This window comes from Schistocerca cancellata, chromosome 2 (assembly GCF_023864275.1).
Source record: "Schistocerca cancellata isolate TAMUIC-IGC-003103 chromosome 2, iqSchCanc2.1, whole genome shotgun sequence".
Classification (NCBI taxonomy): Eukaryota; Metazoa; Arthropoda; class Insecta; order Orthoptera; family Acrididae; genus Schistocerca; species Schistocerca cancellata.
In genome coordinates this window covers 494,125,630-494,140,927 of record NC_064627.1, presented here as the reverse complement: position 1 = coordinate 494,140,927, position 15,298 = coordinate 494,125,630, and the positions used below count along the sequence as shown (strand labels likewise).

The 15,298-nt window shown below is 43.4% G+C and overlaps 1 protein-coding gene across 1 annotated transcript in view; it reads left to right on the top strand.

Annotated features, from left to right (window-relative positions):
• The first annotated feature begins 1,155 nt into the window (after positions 1–1,155).
• Positions 1,156–15,298, top strand: part of LOC126162015 (esterase FE4-like) — a 431,873-nt gene continuing 417,730 nt past the window's right edge. The window contains exon 1 of the mRNA XM_049918237.1: positions 1,156–1,237. The gene's annotated coding sequence lies outside the window, so the exon portion shown is untranslated. The remainder of the gene's footprint in view (positions 1,238–15,298) is intronic.

Genomic DNA, 15,298 nt, shown 5'->3' with positions numbered 1-15,298 from the left:
TAAAATGGAATGATCATATAAAGTTGATCGTCGGTAAAGCAGATGCCAGACTATGATTCATTGGAAGAATCCTAAGGAAATGCAATCTGAAAACAAAGGAAGTAGGTTACAGTACGCTTGTTCGCCCACTGCTTGAATACTGTTCAGCAGTGTGGGATCCGTACCAGATAGGGTTGATAGAAGAGATAGAGAAGATCCAACGGAGGGCAGCGCGCTTCGTTACAGGATCATTTAGTAATCGCGAAAGAGTTACGGAGATGATAGATAAACTCCAGTGGAAGACTCTGTAGGAGAGACGCTCAGTAGCTCGGTACGGGCTTTTGTTGAAGTTTCGAGAACATACCTTCACCGAGGAGTCAAGCGGTATATTGCTCCCTCCTACGTATATCTCGCGAAGAGACCTTGAGGATAAAATCAGAGAGATTAGAGCCCACACAGAGGCATACCGACAAACCTTCTTTCCACGAACAATATGAGACTGGAATAAAAGGGAGACCCGATAGAGGTACTCAAGGTACCCTCCGCCACACACCGTCAGGTGGTTTGCAGAGTATGGATGTAGATGTAGATGTAGATAGATGTAGACTGTAGTGTTGGGTTTTCCCGAGCGCTGTTCGAGCGTGGAACGGCATAGAAACAGCTTGAAGGCGGCTCGATGGGCCTTCTGCCAGGCAATTCATTGTAAATTGCAGAGTAATCACGTAGATGTATCTGCCTTTGCTGACTTCTAAAGCGTGTAGACAATGTTTTTTCTCGACTTTGTTCGTAGGTTATCATTCTACACAGAAACTTAAGTAGTTATTTGGTTTCCACTTCTCCGATGACTTTTGTTTTTACCGTGTTTCTTGCAAGCACAAATGAATCTGCAGTTCGAGAACAGACACTGCACTGAACAAGTCAGACTGCAATTTACGTCTGTTTGATGCCCAGTGCGACCGGGATCTGCACTTAGAGGGTTTGGATGTCGACATAGTTGGGTAGCTCGTGATTTCGTCGACCTCGGTTCGACGAGGTGCCGGAACAGCGAGCGGCGGCAGCCTTCCGCAGGATCCGCGCCCGACTTCCGCGCCGCCTGGGAATTCGCGGCGCCTGACGCGGGGCGCCCGCCGAGATTCGCGTGCAATACCTGTGACGTCACTCGGGGCGGCGGCGGCGTCATAGCGTCGCGAGAGGCAGCGGCCAGTAGCACGCGGGCCGCCACATCGCGAGCACGCGACCTGCACTCTGCCACGCCGAGGTGAGCCGCCGCCGCGCCAGCCTCCCCACTCTGTCCGGCACGCCCTCTCAACATCGGAGGACCCTGACACCTTCCTCCCAGTATGGCCCTGTAGCTGATTGCAATAGCTGTAATGTTTCATTCTCTTCCGACGAAACTAAAAAGCTCCGGATTTTTACGTTAGCAGCAGAGATGACGTTGTCAATTTACACTATGTTTCGACAGTTTTCTTAGCTATTTCCTTCAGGTGTCTCGACTAGTTTGGACTCCTCGCGGTTTCTGAGCTACTATGCCGCACGCTCCCTTTCATACATCGATTGATTGTCGGTGTCGATAATAGCGTTTCGGTGTAAGTGTGCTCCTCAGTCATCTCCCTTCAACGTAGTGATTTGATTTATCATTTGCTTATTGTGCTCTTGCAGTTCGAAAACGTCTGTGATAAAGCTCTGCATGTAATACGGTTCTGTGTAAATCTCTTCGTCTATGGACAGTTATTGAAACCTACTTGCTTATTGTAGCGAAATCTAGGTCCCATACTTTTTTTTTACCCCCCAACACTTCCCTCCATTACCGATTAAATAGTCCGTGAAGATTCACGATGTGACTTACCAACATATCATTCTTTTAGTCAAATTGTACATAAAGATCTTTTCTCACCGAAACAGTTCCGTGCCTCTTCATTCATTATCTAATCGTATCTTCACCATTCTTCTGTAAAGCCACATCTCAAATGCTTCTATGCTCTTCTTGTCTTTACTGTTTATCATTCACGTTTCACTTCCGCCCATGGCTGTACTTCAGAAAAATATCTTCGAAAAAAGTTTCTGAGACTTGCATTTACATACTTCTGTTTTTCAGGAAAGCTTTCCTTGCTAGTGCCACTCTGCATTTTATACCCTATTTAGTTCTGCCATCGTCAGTCATTTTTCTGCCAAATGGCAAATCTCATCTACTACCTTCAGTATCTCATAACGTAATCTAATCCCGTCAGGATCATTTATTTGACTTAATTCTTCTTTATCCCACCATCGTTGTTTTCATCTGATAACGACTTTTCAAAATACTACAAGATGCTTTGACTAGATCTCTCTAGCTCTTAACGGTCCGTGACACCATCGGGATGTTATCGGCATATCTTAAAGTTTAGCTCCCATGAAATTCACTCCTTGCTCAGTGAACAAACTGAATGACTTCAAGCACAGGCTACAACCCTGTCGAAGTCCCTTCTCAATTACTGCTTCCGCTTCATGTCTTTTGAGTCTTATAACCTCTGTGCGATATCTGTATTTTATCTCTACTACCTTCAGGATTTCAGATAGTGTAAATCCAGCCAGCATTGTCAAAAATTTTAAAATTTTATTTACAACTACAATTCGTGTAACACTTCTAAGAAAGATTGTAGGGTAAGCATTGTTTTGTGTATTTCCCCAGGACACAAACTGATCTTGCTCAGGGTCAACTTCTATCAGTCTTTCCATTCTCCTGTAAGTAATAATTAATGTTAGCATTCTGAAACTTCTTAAATTGATGGTTAGGTAGTACTCAACTCTGTCAGAAGCTGCCTCCTTCAGTACTAGGATTATTACAGTCTCCTTTAAGTTTGAGGCTATTCCGCCTGTCTCACATACCTAACATGCCAGATGGAATAGTTTAGTCAGAGCTGGTTCTGCTAATTGACCGCCAGATTTCTCAACTGCGTAAATTAAAACTTCCATCCATACGAATTAGCTTAGCCTACTGTTTAATTAATTACTCGCTCCCAGAAGTTCGGTGCCTGCCAGACGAACCTGGCGTCTTAGTATATAATTTGACGCACACAGGTGAGGCGACACTCAGCCTCACCGCTGTTAGCCCCAGAAGACAGAGTGACAGACGGCAGCGCACAGCTTGTTCAGTTGCGCTCAGCAATTTAAGAAGACAACTCGGAAAGTTCTAGAAGCGTTGTACGATAACACCAAAATTAACTCGGTGGCAAGAACCGGAACTTTGGAAATTATCCTGTATAGCCCAAGGTATCTTTCTTGTGCCGCCAGTCCTTTATTTTCTGCTGTCCTTCTAGTAAAGGATGGCAAACACCTAACGATTGCTGTATGCCAGTAATGCTAAGTTTAAGCAACCTTCAAGCCATTTATTAAATGCACATATACTAGACAAAACACTTTGCAGGAACTTTAAAATACCGAGTTATCAGTGACCCGTTTCAGTACTTTACACAATAGAATGCAAATTACAATAAAATTAAGAGAAACAAGTGAATACATTCCACAGGTCGGACTCGATTCGCACTCCACACATAGTTTTAATCTTTCAGAAACTTTAAGAATTAAGTTTCACTTTCGATTTCTTCCTTAATGCACTTGTAGGTTGCTTTCTTTTGTAATTAGAGCCACATGATGCCGTTTTTCGATTTTACAATTTACTATTATATTGTTAAGACTTGTATCCTGATTTTGTTTGAGATTTGCTTTTCGGGTGAAACTTCTATGTTCTCGATGTTTTATGGGCCATAACGAATGAAAGTACTACAACCTCTCTCGTGTGCTATAAATAAAGTAAAGTATTCATCTCGTAACGTGAAAATACATTCAAATATCAGCTACAGTACAAAGGAGCTGCTCATCCTTAAAGTGAACAGGAGATAAAAAGAATTCGTGCGACACATAAACCAAAAAGTCAGACGAATTATAAATAGTCGATCTCAGTGTCTAATGATCGGATTTGTGTGAAAAAGTTTCATTTTACATGGAAAACAGCAACGCCTTTAACGCTAAATTACCAATATTTAGGCTTTCAATCCAATTTCATATTTATTTTTCCTTGGTCGCTTTCGTCACGAAGATAGTTTACGAGCGGCAAGCATATAGTAAACGTCCACGTTAGTGGGCAACATGTATTTCAAAATGGAAACCTACTAGCCTCTCGGAGTTACTCCTAGTTTGGCATAAAATGGAAATGTAGTTAAAATGCCAATGCATAATGGCACTGAAGGTCACAGTACAAATTGATTATCTTATCGTAGCTGCTGCTTATCGTTTTGAGCAATGAACTCAGACATGTAGCAAAAGGATACAGAAATTCGATGACATTATCAGCGCCCGTCCCTCATTTCTCTGGATTTCCTGTTTTCATTCATCCTTCCCGATAAACATTGGTACATTCTTCTATCTGGAACCAAGGGCTTTGAACAAAGAGGTTCAGTGTTCACTTATTCTTTACGTCATGATAGAACCTTATTTATTTATTTTTTTAATAATCAAGGTACAGTGTGTTACTAAACCAATCACGTTTGTCACATGTATCAATAAATGTTATACTTTGCTCAAAATTTCACTCGGATGATATTAAACTGCTGGCTGATCGAAAATCACTACTTAGATGCTTACAGAATGTCACAGTGGACTAAATGCTATTCACAGATAGGCTTGTTGAACAAAAACATTCTACAATTTAACTATACTTGGTACTAACACGTTAAGCCTGAAACGAAGTAGCAAGAGTATTTGCACTCAGTAAATGGACTAAACTCTATCATTTGAAACTCGTAATCTAGATCCATAACAACATTGCTTCACTAATGCAGTTGACACTGAGGGTTGCGTCACTTCACGCTGAGGGTGGCGTCACCCCCTTGCTCTTCCCCATTAGTTACTTCTATAGGCTCTTCCCGTCGGTGTGCTATTCCAACAGTCCATTACAGTTTCTTCCCACAGTTTCAATTTACTGTTTACGTCAGAGTGGAGAAACTTTTCTGTTATTTGTGTTGTTGAATCTGTGATGACAGACGGTGACAAGTTCAAACTGCTTTTTGGACCAGTACTCAAAACCGGATACTCGTTTCAGACGCACAACACTCCTTCCAGCGAGCCACTCGAGTAAGACTCATCGACAGAAGGAAGAATGAAATTAGATTGGTTTCCAGAATGGATTTTCACTCTGCAGTGGAGTGTCCGCTGATATGAAACTTCCTGGCAAATTAAAATTATCTACCGGACCGGTCCTCGAACCTGAGAAGTTTCATATCAGCGCACACTCAGCTGCAGAATGTAAATTCAGTTTGGACACAATCCCCCAGGTTGTGGCTAAGCCATGTCTCCACAATATTCTTTCTTCCAGGAGTTTTAGCCCAGGAAGTCTGGTGGGAGAACTTCTGTGAAGTTCAGAAGCTAGGAGATCTGCTGACAGAAGGAAATCTGTGAGAACGGATCGTGAATTGTGCTCGGTAAGCTCACTTGGTAGCACCTGTACGGAAGGCAAATGTCCCAGGTTCGAGTCGCGATCCGGGATACAGCTTTAAACTGCTAGTGAGTTTCAAATCAGATTAATTTTTAACGTCCCGTCGACAATTACATTGTTAGAAACGTAACACAGACTCGGATTGGGGAAGAAATCATAAGAACCACCCCAAAATTTATCTTAAGCATGCTATGGAAGCCATGAAACATCTAAATACGCACTGGCGGACTGTATTTTGGACCACCGTCCTCCCGAATGCTGGCCCAGTGCCGTGACACTGCACGACCTCGCTCACTGACAGACGGCTGCAAGCTGTACGGTCAAATAACATATTCCACTTCGGCTCTCTGTAGGCCGCACAATTTTAGTTTACAGCTCATTAACACAAAAGTTAAATAGATTTTCCCCATCTGTCATTCTTTATTTTGAACTCCAGCACACGCTTTGATGACGATTCCATCGTCAAAATGAATGTCTTTTTAACATTGATGAACACTGTTTAAAATATTTCTGTAGCATTCTGAAGTTTGTTATTGATTTAATGACGCCTTCCACACTTTCAAATGACGTGCTAATCTTGTCGTCGCTGCAATTAAAAACAGGATTCATCATTTTCGACGTAGTTATACATATTCTGTTTTATTGCCTTTTAAATTTTCCCCTCTGCTGTCCTTCCCAATGCAAAGTACCCACGAGTGTCTCGGGAGATGCCTCACTAACCCCCCCCCCCCCCCTTTCTCTCTAAGGCTACCCAAACGTTTTCCTTACATATTCTTTCTAGTTAATTTTCATTATGTTATTTTACAGCTATTTTACTGCTATTTTACTGTTTCAGTTTCTGTTCCTTTTTAACTACTTCTCTCATGGTTGATATTTTGTTTCATCCCATGGTGAGGAGGAAAATTAATAGTTTTATCAGTCATCAAGGGCTATAATTTAGCTAGGTAAACATGATTCATTTATAAGTATTTATATACTTCTGCCTTCCGTGGCAAGATGCTGGAAATTCACGAACTGTAGATGAACCATTCAGAGACCACCTGAACCGACAAGGAAAAACCAAGGTGAACTTACACCACGAGAGCCAATCGGGAAAGAGACCTCATTCCTTCTCCCAGATGCCGATCCGGTGCCTCAGACACTACGTCAACACGCTTGGTACAAAGCTACTACACTCAGAGCATACAATTTCAGAAACTTCATCAGTTCCACATAATTAATCTCCTTTCTATTACTTTCAAGTTGTTTCCACTCTCCTTCGTTTACCGCCAGGCCATATTATGTGTTAGTCGGGTTATCCGCTAAATCCATTCCTTCTATGTTCTAATTTCGCCGGAAGGGGTATTCAGTTAGCATCTTGGGCATTAAGAAGCCGCTTTAGGTGTATTTAATCTTTTTATTATCAAATCACAACCGACTTTCTGGCTCTGAAAACAACATCACCAGGCGACATCGGTGTAACAATGAATCATGAAAGGGTAACAGGCCTTAAAATACCAAAAGAAAAAATTTAAAAAATAGTTTTAAAACTAGTTAAACAGAGAAAATTCTACTCCCGTAACTAAGTCATAAGAGATAAGTAACCCGGAATATGGAACCCAACGTTCGTTCTCAGACTAAACCAATAATCTGCTAAATGGCTTATACCACAATGAATCAAAATCACCGGACGTAGGGATCCAAGTCCAAAACATTTGATGGAGCCTACGCACATTACATCACGGTAATCCACTGGTAACATGACGATGTAAAAAAAAAAAAAAAAAAAAAAAAAAACCACTTGTAAAGACCTTGTGGGCAGCCACATTTTCTGCTATTTACTCAGCGTTTTTGTCGTTCGTATATGTTACTTTGCTGGATTTTTGGAGATATTGTAGGTTCTCGTCTGTTTTTTCAGTTTATCCACATTCTACTGAAGATTATTTCCCGCCGCGCGGACTGGCCGCATGGTTTAAGGCGAAATGTCACGGTTTGCGCGACCCCTCCCGCCGGAGGTCCGAGTCCTCCCTCGGGCATGGGTGTCTGTGTTGTTCTTACCTTAACTTAGTTTATGTAGGTGTAAGTCTAGGGACCTATGACCTCAGTAGTTTGGTCCCTTAGGAATTCACACGTATTTGAACACGATTTACTTATGTTAGTCCGCAGCTCGTGGTCGTGCGGTAGCGTTCTCGCTTCCCACGCCCGGGTTCCCGGGTTCGATTCCCGGCGGGGTCAGGGATTTTCTCTGCCTCGTGATGACTGGGTGTTGTGTGCTGTCCTTAGGTTAGTTAGGTTTAAGTAGTTCTAAGTTCTAGGCGACTGATGACCATAGATGTTAAGTCCCATAGTGCTCAGAGCCATTTGAACCATTTACTTATGTTGTTCAAGAAAAAAATTATCAGTCACGAGATATGAAGCTTATCTATAGGTATCAGAAATATCAAATCATGGTTCCATCGACAGTATAGTGATAAACATAGGTGAACTATGATTGCCTCTTTCTCGATTTGCCATTGTCATTCGTATAACCAGGATTTTCAAACATTATAGCTTTACTGTCAATACAATTCTTCATGGCTGTTGACCGTATTGTCAGTGTATAAAATTGTCCGACGATTCGGTCACTTGCAATAGTTTCCGAAGCAGCGGGCAATTTTGTATAATGACAATGCGGTCAACAGCCCGTAAGAATTATATTGGCAGTGACAACGGCCACGGAAGCCTACGCTTGTATTACAGCTTTATTGCCTTCGTATAGATTTCAACACGTAGCTGGTTTTGACCCTACACGAAACCTATCACTTGACTTCTATTTTTCTCAATATAACGAAAACTACATTTTGAATCTAAAGCACTTCCTGAGACATAAAAATCGAGTCCAGATAAAACGATTCATTACAGCTCGTTTCTCTGTTGTGCAAGAGGAATTTTGTGTTTGATGCGTATCTCATCCTGAATTAAGCATGAATTAATGTAGGAAAACCTCAAGAAACCTAAAGTAGGGTGGTAGGAAAGACATTTGTACCCGTCTCCTGTAGAAATCACAAAACACCATGCCATCTCACCCAGTATAAAGTATATGCGAAGAGCATTTTATTTAATTCTGCAAGTGCTGTCAAGAGTCCTCCCTGCATCATTTCGATATGGAGACTGAGAAACACCCTCACTATAATTCATATAATCGTGACTTCAAGAATCCTTCTTGTGTTGAGGAAAAGTAGCTCACAAAAAGCGATACTATATATTCACGTTGTAATTAATTCCCAAGACTTAATAAATTCTGTGCGAGTCTCCTGTAGCTGTGTCATACAAGTCGAGCATGTGCGTCTGTACGTACTTGTGGACGCCCAACACAAAGCGTTATTGGCTTGTTGTACTGTTAGAAGGCAATTCCGAGGTAGATGAAGTTCAGTTGTCAGCTCCCGCATTTACCATCTGAAGCATCTAGCTGCTCCGTTTGCAATCTAAAACTGAGCACTTCTATGATTTGAAACTTGCTTTACAGAACTCATTATTTTCGTAATGAAAGGTAATAAGTTCCACGTTCAGTAAAGTTCGCTGTAGTCAACACCAGTTGTCTCCAAACATCAGGATACAGTTTAAAATGTTGAAATAGAATTTTGTTCACGTTTCACACGATGACCACATTATTCACAGCCTGAAGTCTCTGCTAATACCATTTGTTGGGAGACATATCTCATAACATTTTATTTTTTGTCTGGATGTTATTGCTGCGTCCACTGACTCAGCCACCGAGGCACCTTCTAGTGTACACGGCGCGTTGGGGCCGCCCTCACCTCAGGGTGAGTGGCGGACTGCAACGCGTTCGCGTCGCTCGAGGCGGAGGGTCAATGTGGAGGCTGGCCGGCTGGCCTCGCCCGTTCATCCTGTCAGTGGGCAGGTGGCCGCTTCTTCAGCAGGGCCCGAGCAGTCACACGGGGGCAAAGGCTTGCTGGTTATTGGGAGCTCGAACTTTAGGCGGGTGATGGAGCCCCTTAGGCAAATAGCGTACAGGTCTGGAAAGAATTCCAACGTGCATTCGGTCTGTCTGCCGGGGGGCCTCATCCAAGATGTGGAGGCGGCCTTGCCTGCAGCTATCGAGCGCACGGGGTGCAGTTGTCTGCAAGTACTTGCTCACGTCAGCACCAATGATGACTGTCGCTTGGGTACTGAGGCGATCCTCTGTTCGTAGAGGCGGCTGGCGGATTTGGTGGAGACCGTTGGCCTCGCACGCGGGGTGCAAGCAGAGCTCTCTATTTGCAGCATCGTTCCCAGAGTGGATTGGGGTCCTTTGGTTTCGAGCCGAGTGGAGGGTCTCAACCAGAGGCTTCGTCGACTCTGTGACGGTCTTGGCTGCAGATTTCTAGACTTACGCTAATGGGTGGGGAATTGTAGGACACCCCTAGATAGGTCAGGGGTGCACTACACAAAGGAAGCGGCTACTCGAGTAGCAGAGTACTTGTGGCGTGCACATGGGGTTTTTTTAGGCTAGGCAGTAGTGCGAGGTGTCCTGATGAACACTCACCAGTCGACGTGCAGGCAGGGAAATCAGGACGCGCTCAGCGTAAAGACACTTCAGCTATCAAGATATTAGCAGTAAATTTTCAGAGTCTTCGGAATAAAGTTCCTGAATTTACTGCCCTCCAGGAAGCATGTGGCACACAAATTATTCTCGGGTCTGAGACCTGGCTCAACCCTGAGATAGGAAGTTCTGAAATATTTAGTGAGGGTTGGAACGTGTTTCGGAAAGACAGAGTAGACACCGTAGGAGGTGGTGTCTTCATTGCAGTTGACAAAAATATTGCGTCTACTGAGGTCGAAGTAGAGTGTGATTGTCAAGTTATCTGGACACGTTTAATAGGGCTAGGAGAAATAAAGTTAATTGTTGGGTGTTATTATCGGCCACCAGGTTCCACCGTGACAGTTCTAGAATCATTCAAAGGGAGTCTACACTCTTTATCGCAGAAGTACCCGGATCATGCTATATTAGTCGGAGGCGACTTCAACCTACCTAGTATAGACTGGGATGTCTATGGATTCATTACAGGTGGTACAGACAAGCCGTCGTGTAAATTACTTTTGAACACATTATCCGAAAACTGTCTTGAGCAGCTAAATCGACAGCCAATGCGTAATGGAAATATTTTAGATCTGGTAACCATGAACAGACCAGACCTCATCGACGGTGTCAGTGTTGAGACAGGGATTAGTAATCATGATGTTCTCATTACGACTATGGTTACGAAAGTTAAAAAGTAGGTCAAGAAGGCTAGGAGAGTATTCTTACTAGAAAGAGCAGATACGCAGTTGTTAGCATCCCACTTAGTAAATGAATCGACTTCATTTACTTCCGGTACAATGGACGTGGAAGAATTATGGGCAAATTTTAAACACATTGTAAATCACGCATTGGAGAAGTATGTGCCGAAAAAGTGGGTTACGGACGGAAAAGCCCCACCGTGGTTTAACAGCGCAGTTCGGAGAATGCTCAGGAAGCAAAGGCAGTTGCACTCGCGGCACAAGAGAGACCGGGAGAATGAGGACAGGCAGAAGTTAGTAGAGATACGTGCTGCTGTAAAAAGAGCGATGCGCGAAGCATACAACCACTACCACCGTCATACCATAGCAAAAGATCTTGCTGAAAACCCATGGAAATTTTGGTCTTACATAAAATCTGTAAGCGGGTCGAAGGCTTCCATCCACTCACTCACTGATCAGTCTGGCCTGGCAACGGAAGACAGCAAAACGAAAGCTGAAATTTTAAATTTAGCATTTGAGAAATCTTTCACGCAGGAGGATCGTACAAACATGCCGTCGTTTGAGTCTCGTACGGATTCCCGTATGGAGGACATAGTGATAGACATCCCCGGGGTTGTGCAGCAGCTGAATGGGTTGAAAATAAATAAATCGCCAGGTCCTGATGGTATTCCAATTCGGTTTTACAGAGAGTACTCTACTGCATTGGCTCCTTATTTAGCTTGCATTTAGCGCGAATCTCTTGCCTAACGTAAAGTCCCGAGCGACTGGGAAAAAGCGCAGGTGACACCTGTATATAAGAAGGGTAGAAGGACGGACCCTCAAAATTACAGACCAATATCCTTAACATCGGTTTGTTGCAGGATTCTCGAACATATTCTCAGTTCGAATATAATGAATTTCCTTGAGACCGAGAAGTTGCTGTCCATGCATCAGCACGGCTTTAGAAAGCATCGCTCCTGCGAAACGCAACTCGCCCTTTTTTCACATATCTTGCGAACCATGGATGAAGGGTATCAGACGGATGCCATATTCCTTGACTTCCGGAAAACGTTTGACTCGGTGCCCCACTGCAGACTCCTAACTAAGGTACGAGCATTATGGGATTGGTTCCCAAATATGTGAGTGGCTCGAAGACTTCTTAAGTAATTGAATCTGGTACGTTGTCCTCGATGGTGAGTGTTCATCGGAGGTGAGGGTATCATCTGGAGTGCCCCGGGGGAGAGTGGTAGGACCGCTGTTGTTTTCTATCTACATAAATGATCTATTGGATAAGGTGGATAGCAATGTGCGGCTGTTTGCTGATGATGCTGTGGTGTACGGGAAGGTGTCGTCGTTGAGTGACTGTAGGAGGATACAAGATTACTTGGACAGGATTTGTGATTGGTGTAAAGAATGGCAGCTATCTCTAAATATAGATGAATGTAAATTAATGCAGATGAATAGGAAAAAGAATCCCGTAATATTTGAATACTCCATTAGTAGTGTAGCGCTTGACACAGTCACGTCGATTAATTATTTGGGCGTAACATTGCAGAGCGACATGGAGTGGGACAAGCATGTAATGGGAGTTGTGGGGAAGGCGGATAGTCGTCTTCGGTTCATTGGTAGAATTTTGGAAAGATGTGGTTCATCTGTAAAGGAGACCGCTTATAAAACACTAATACGATCTATTCTTGAGTACTGCTCGAGCGTTTTGGATCCCTATCAGGTCGGATTGAGGAAGGGCATAGAAGCAATTCAGACGCGGGCTTCTAGATTTGTTACTGGTAGGTTTGATCATCACACGAGTATTACGAAAATGCTCCAGGAACTCGGATGGGAGTCTCTGGAGGAAAGGAGGCGTTCTTTTCGTGAATCGCTACTGAGGAAATTAAGAGAACCAGCATTTGAGGCTGACTGCAGTACAATTTTACTGCCGCCAACTTATATTTCGCGGAAAGACCACAAAGATAAGATAAGAGAGATTAGGGCTCGTACAGAGCTATATAGGCAGTCATTTTTCCCTCGTTCTGTTTGGGAGTGGAACAGGGAGAGAAGATGCTAGTTGTGGTACGAGGTACCCTCCGCCACGCACCGTATGGTGGATTGCGGAGTATGTATGTAGATGTAGATGTCGATACTGTTTTTATCGATGGTGCCCTGAAGTTCCGGAGTAGTGAACTGTGCATCGATGTCGTGGGTTACATCCCAAACCTCTCCGCCGTGCCTCGTGGAATGAGGGCACGTGACGCTGTCAAAAAAATGGCTCTGAGCACTATGGGACTCAACTTCTGAGGTTATTAGTCCCCTAGAACTTTGAACTAGTTAAACCTAACTAACCTAAGGACATCACACACATCCATGCCCGAGGCAGGATTCGAACCTGCGACCGTAGCGGTCTCGCGGTTCCAGACTGCAGCGCCTAGAACCGCACGGCCACTTCAGCCGGCCGTGACGCTGTCGGTACCCATCCGTTCATCAGTTGTCGACGTTAAGCTCGGAGGCGGCTTTCACGCTCGTCGAGAAGAACAAACGGCAAGGTGACAACGGGTGTCATCCGCTAATTTCATTTCGTAAACATCCGTTATAAAATAATCACAATACCGACCATCAACAAGTATTTTCAGCAGTCCATTTTAGATCTCCTTGAGATAAGCTACGTACATGTTGTATTTGTTTCTTATTCTTTAGCTTAACTTTCCCATACAGGAGAATAAAGAGCACTTTGATAGGTTATGGTGTTTCAGTTGTCATTTGCGTTGTGTACAAAAACTGAGCGAAACAATACAATGGTTACGACAATGAACTCACTTTAAGGAGGAGAACGATTCACACCTCTGGCCGATGGTTCAGGTTTAGCCTTTCCACACGTGACAGCTGGCAAGAAGGTTCTTTTCACACGGACGCTGTCGATTTTCTTACCCATCCTTGTTCAACCCGCGTTACTACCTAGTCTTTAACGATCTCGTCGTCGACAGGACATTACATCCTAATCTTCCACTTTGCGTACAGATGTACTTCGTTTCGAAGTGCAACACAGTTCAGCCTACCCTCACCGGTAGGTACACGTTTTGCTTGTCCAAAACACACAAATTTGACAAATCGTACACAGTTCTCAAGAAAACAATGACACACCTCCCCTACCAGGATACAGACAAACATTCAAAATTTGAATCTCCGTGTTGTGATTACATTGTTATTGGTGATTTCCCACATCGCAGCCGTTCTTGGTATTTAACACAAGAATAGTGTCGTGGAGGAATTACAAAATTCAATATAAAACTGAAATAAAGGTGTGTTTAAGAAATTCACAGCTTGCCTTCCCGAAATAATTACATTTTCCTAATATTGTTTCAGTAACCAGGAAAATTTGTTTTCAGAGATGTGACAAGGAATAAGAAGTAACAGCAACACTGGGCGTGGGACATTTCCAGGAATTATTAACGATACCTGACAGTGTGCCGAGGATGAAGAAAACAATGTCAATGTTCATCCAGCAGTTATTTTAATGCTTTTCGAGAATTATAGGCTACATGCCAGTAATGGGTTTCATCCTCGCCATTCTCTTCATTTTACGCTCATTCGTAACAATACAAACGTAACAACACACTGTAGAAGCATTCTGCACATTCATGCACAATACACAGATTCACACTTGAAACAGAGCGATGAGGGGAAGAGAGGAACACTACTTCATTATTTCGGTATGTATCATGAAATCACCAAAAAGACTGACGAATTTGTTTGGATCCGAACCAGAGTATAACAACAATAAGATATTAAAGTTCCCAAACAAAGAAAAGAAAGTTTTGTAATTTGCAAAGAGTAAATCCTGTTGATGGAGTGATTAACGTACTGGATCCAAATTAAGCAGGAGTACAGTTCAAAATACATCCACATTCTGGTTAAGGAAATTCTATATCCCGGCTCTTATTAAAATCCCACAGTAGTCATAGATGACCGACCTACAACCAAGCCACTAAGCTTTTCCAGACCCATACTCTTATGACTTTTGCTTATGTTCCGTGTTTTTTCTAAATCGTTGAATTCTTGAAATTTACCACGGGCGATTTCCTTCCCCGGCGCTGCCGAAATGAGATTAACTGAGTCTAACGACACAGATGTTTATGACACAATCTTTTATCTCTTTCTTTAGTTGGTCACTAATCTTCAGAAAACACACGCACAGCGAGCCACACGTAGTCCTACACGAGCTGCTTGTTTAGCTAGGTGCCTTTATAAACGAAAGCCAACAAACGAAACGAGACTACGGCAGATATCACGTAGTTACGCAGCCTTGAGAACAAGAGCGGAGCTGATGTGCGTACCAGGTGTGCCCAATGCGCGCCAAATTCCGTACGTCCAGGACGTTATCTCTAGGGAGGGGCACGGCTTGTCGAGGGACTCCTTGCGGGAAGAACTGTCTGATTCTTCAGTAGAGCAGTACAAAGCTCTGCGAAGTCAGCAGCCTGGAAGAGTGGTAGTACTCTTACGCGCACGTTTTCATTTGCGTGTGTCCGTGCTTCATCCTTGCGACCTTGCGACACGTGTATGCAACCCTTGTGTCAATCCACGAATCATTACAGCACAGTTTTGAGCCATCGCGTTGCCCTTAGATTAACGTCAAGCAAT